The sequence below is a fragment of the Puntigrus tetrazona genome, chromosome 18, assembly GCF_018831695.1.
Source record: "Puntigrus tetrazona isolate hp1 chromosome 18, ASM1883169v1, whole genome shotgun sequence".
Taxonomy (NCBI): Eukaryota; Metazoa; Chordata; class Actinopteri; order Cypriniformes; family Cyprinidae; genus Puntigrus; species Puntigrus tetrazona.
Genome location: NC_056716.1, coordinates 16055729 through 16060781, shown reverse-complemented (window position 1 = coordinate 16060781; position 5053 = coordinate 16055729). Strand labels below are relative to the sequence as shown.

Here is a 5053-nt window from a genome sequence, read left to right as displayed (position 1 = left end):
TATATGCATGCTCTAGGGAAGCCAGTCTGCATATTACAATGCTTAGGTTTATGTCTGTTCAGCATGAGGGTCTTTTGCCTTGAGCTGTTAATATGGAAATACAGCTCAGTGCAATAAAGTCTTTTGCGTGTGTTGCATGCAAAGGATCTCCATGCTGGTCTGCAGCAAAGCTCTGCATGTTTGTGCATGACCTAATATCTGCTACGAGCTACTCACTGGTCCGATGAATTACTGCCATCCACGATACAGCGATGGAAAGAGGTGTGATACTCATCAAAACATTCATTTAACAGGTACACACACACACACACACACACACACACACAGATACAGATGAGAACAAGCTTTCTCACATAACTACACGAAGATATAAAAAAAGCATACCTGCCGCTCACCGCATTTCCCTCATGCTGTTCAATGCAAAGTAAACAAAAAGAATAAAACATGTTTGTATGATCTCTACATGTAAGTTAACAGGCTTCTGTAAGTCAGAAAGCATTTGAAATTCAAAGATAAGAAATAGAGAAAAAGATCATTTAAAGTTTTTAGTGTTTACGAAAGGTAGTAATTAAGAAATTAAAGAGAATTTCTCATCAAAGTAACTTTCAAATAATCGTACAATTACATAAAGGAACATGTTTTTCTCATTTTTTTTAAGCATGCTGTTAAGCTTCAGGAGATAAGACACCGGATGTTAAACTGAACGTTAAACATAGCCGTTTTTGACACTTTGACTGAGCTCACACATGAGCTAAGTTCATCTTCAGCAATGTCTAAAAATAATTTGTATTATTTTTTTTAGGTGAAAATCATGATTATCGAGGAAGGTGTCTGCACATAATGACAGATGGTCATGTCTGTGTCATGTTAAACCCCAAAAAAGTTCAACTTCCATCCTCGTTAAAATGCTCACAACGCTCCGTAAAACATGTCGCACGCTGGTGATCTAACAAAAATGATATTTTTGCCTTTTCTGAGTAAAGGTCCTCGCACGTCAATCTGAGATATTCATATGTGTTACTTAGTTTTATTTTTCGTATTTGTCATCTTTTCCTATTCAAATGCTTGTTGTGGATACGAAAACACAGACAGCTGAACCTGATCTGAATTGTTTTTATGATGAATTAAGTTTTTTTTTTGAGTTTAGTGCACAATGACCTTCTGTTTCAAATCTGAATAGCAATTAAATACAGCACAAAAAAAACTGTCTCAAGTTTAGTAATAAAGTATAATGACTCAAAAACAGTACGTTTTCCCATCAGTTATCTATTTTCAAATGAAGAGATTTACAGTTTGTAAACTGTAAAGATTATAAGAGCGTCAGGCTACATACCTAAATGAAAATGAAACACTAAATCAGTCGTCCTTTCGGTATGTTTTTCTTTAAGCATTACGCGGTCTCTCGAATTAGTCGTTTTTTTTATTTACGAACGTTATAATTTCAGCTCTGTTGTGTGAACATGCAAGGCTGGGGTCGTGGAAATACCTTAACTTCATTGTTGCCCAGTTTTGAGGAGTTTACTGGCTGAGGGAGAGCGCTGCTGAACCCATGAGAGAGCCAGCTCAAAACTCCACTCTGAGAGCTGGACACACACACACACACACACACACACACACACACACACACACACACACACACACACAGAGAGAGAGAGAGAGAAGGAGAAGGATAGAGAGAGGGATAGAGAGCAGTAATTAGGTCTGGCAGGATTACAGCGTCTAGAGACGCTGAACGCACATATGTCCCACACACACACACACACACACACACACAAACAAACAAACTCCAACATAACATCACCTGTTTTCCTCCGAGACCTCCTCCGTTGACTTGGAAGGTTCTGTAACATAACATCATGAAAAAATGAATGACCAATCTCAGGTCTGTATTTTTCCTGTGCTGGTCATCACCGAGTGCATAGTTACCTTGTTTTGCATCTTGTTTTTTCGTCGCATCCTAAAGAACAGAGCAGAGGCGGTGAAGACATGCATAAACAGTGAGGGGTGACTCAATGTACATGTACACACACTCACAGTCGCTGGAGCTGCGGTGGGAGCATTGGTCTGGTCCTCCTCTGCCAGCTTCCCAGGAGATGCTGGAGGCTGGGGAACAACCTTTATCACCCAGCTAAACATGCTGTCAGAAACACAGAGCAACACAGCAAGAGTCAGTGTCACATAAAGATCAAAACACGTACTTAATTCTAACTAAAGCGGCAACTCCACTGTGTAGAAGTAAGCTATTTGAGCTTTGAGCGGAGGCCACGCTGTTTTAAAGCCTGAATATTATTATATTACAGTAATAATCGAGCGCATTCGCGTAAACAATCACATATGACGGAGAAAGTCAGATTCAGTAAAGCGAATCGGTTCATCGCAACGCGGAAGTAGGCCCTGTGTATGTGAATGTGGGAAACCTCCGATTCATTATATTATATGCTGTAACTAGAGGAGTAACAAAGTGCAGCAAAGGGTATATTTGTGCTACAAACCATTTATAACTATCACAATACAAAAAAATACCAGCGCGTTATAAACGAGTACGATTCATTCTAGTGAATCGGTTCGTGCTAAACAGTCCGAGCGCTCGGCGCTTCAGTGGTTCATATTGGAATGATTCACTGAATCGAGTCTTTGTGTTATGTGTCGTTTTTAAGTGTTTGTAAGTTGCATTTAGTTTAGTTTTACCAGTTCAAGTTGGATATGTGCCTTTATTTATGGAGATTGTTTCAAACATCAGTGATAAATAAGGAAGCAGTGATTCAGTGCTGCAAACAAAATTCAATTTTACTCTAAAGCAGCTCTTGAAAGACAACAGTAAACAGAGTTGAAACCTGGAGTTCGGTTATTAAATTAATTTAATTTATTTAGCCTAAAACAGCTCTCTCACCAATTAGACACTTTTACATTTAGCCTAGTAAAAGTATATGTTTTTTTTATTATTTAATAAAATTAATTTTGAACGTCGTGTCATTTTCATTAAATGTAAATACATGTTACAACGCATATCCGTTCATGCACAGCCACAGCGTGACACAAGAAGTGTTTCTTATTCTACACACTTCAAGGAGAAACACGTGAATGCTAAATATAATAAACACTTCATAATCATGTTTCTGCCAGACTGGAAAGCTAGTTTAGATACAGCTGAAATGCCTTCAATACTTTCAAAAAGAAGAAGCGAGCCAGCTATACTATCATCGCATGCTTCTTGCAAAATGATTATCTTCTGAAAGGCTTTTGTGTGAATTAACTGTCAGTCATTTTGCACATTTGAGTTCGCTGAAGTTTTAGACAGGAGGTGTGTGATTAGAGTTAACACAAATGAGCTGAAATTGCTTGCAGCACCTGCCATAGTTTGAAACCAATCGACATGACATATGTAATATAAATCGAACCGTTTCTCGCTCTTGGTCACTGGGGTTTCTCCAATGGGATCATGGCTGTTTGTGTGGGCTCCTGTCAGTGCTAATCACTGTTAAATGCATCTGACCCTAATCTCTCCTGGCTTGAACACCTGCGGAAACAGAGCAGGCCAGCTGTACCTGTCTGCCCACACTGCTCCACTTTACACCTGAGCGGAGAAAGATGGACTCCGTTTTCGCGGGTGGGCTCCCGTTAATTCGATTTGCTCACTCCAAACTCTCCACTGCAGGTCAGAAACCGCGCCGTGCATCACCGGACGTGCTTCGACTGCATTCAAACCGAGACTATACGCTCCCACAAGTGCAGATTTTAAATCACAACACAACTTCGCGAATAACACCGAGCCCAACTGAGGAGAGAAGTTGCATGATTGTGAGCGAAATGCAGGATGCAGAAGAGTCTCGGAGCAGATGGGTGAAGACGCTGAGCCGTAGAGGAGATTCATGGACCGGTGATTTACTGCTAGTCAAACCAGCTGTCAGGAGGTTCATTCGGGCTGACATTTGAGGATCGGTGAGGAAATGAGCTGTGACCCACTTCAACTCAAGTATTCTCCAAAAACAGAGTTCGACTATACGCGTGGAAAGTCGATTCTGATAAATATTAGGGTATTTAAATATTAAATCCAATTATGGAAAGTATTTTCAATGAACAGAAAATTTGTTAACGTTAGGTAAATGCATTAACATGAACTAAAAATTAAAGATATCATTCATTTTAATCAATATAACTGGTCTTTCTTTACCTTAAATTTTTCAAAACCTGGCTTGGTTGGTGTGGGCTACACAAATACACTAAAGAACCAGTTTTTACTCGTACGTTGTTATTAAATTTCACAATTAATTGCACAGAAATGGCGAGTAATGCATAAAATTCAACACAATTTGAAGTGAAAATACTTACTATGTTAAGTATAATCTTTTATTTATAAAATGTAAAACGACAGCACCCATAATACACTATGCAAAACCTCAAAAATACAAGCATGCACCTATTAAATGGACATTAATATGGATATTTCAAAGTTATGCTTGTTAAATGTTGGCAGATGCAGAATTTACCTGAAGTGTTCAGCAGAAGACGGTCATCCCAGAGAGAGACTGAGGCTGAAGGACGGCCAGGTGGGAAGTGGAGGGATTATCCATGAGAAAGCACAGCTAACGGGATTAGGCTTTCTCTGGGACGGATGGAGAGGGAGGACCTGGACTTGGACTTTGTTAGCTTCCCACAATCCCTCTTGGAGCTCTGAGGGGTCCAGAACAAAGACTGGGACAGAGAAACCCTTCAAATAGGAGCCAATGTAGCGCAAATATAAATTGTGTGTCCTGAGCTGGTTTGGTTGCCTCATACATTTTACCTTAATGCATTATTATTATTTAGATTTTTAAGTAAATCACAGGGTAAATAAAATAATATCTGCCTTTAGCCAATATTTAATTGTTATATTGTACTTTCCAGTGATAAATTAATAGTAGCAGTAGTAGTAATATTTTTTTAGTATAGAAAAAATATATTTAATTACCAATAATGTCCCATGCACCTTAAGTTGTGATTTTAGTAAAATCGTCATGCTTTTAAATGATATGATATGTATCTTCTTAATATAATATAATATAATATAATATAA

At 38.7% G+C, this 5053-nt stretch overlaps 1 long non-coding RNA gene across 1 annotated transcript; it reads right to left on the bottom strand.

The window, feature by feature from the left end:
* Positions 1-1807: 1807 nt before the first annotated feature.
* LOC122362955 lies at positions 1808-2248 on the bottom strand. The gene is made up of 3 exons (XR_006253180.1): positions 2035-2248; positions 1927-1957; positions 1808-1841 (listed from the first exon to the last, which is right to left on the bottom strand). It is a non-coding gene; the product is annotated as an uncharacterized LOC122362955 (long non-coding RNA).
* Between the last annotated feature and the right edge of the window lie 2805 nt (positions 2249-5053).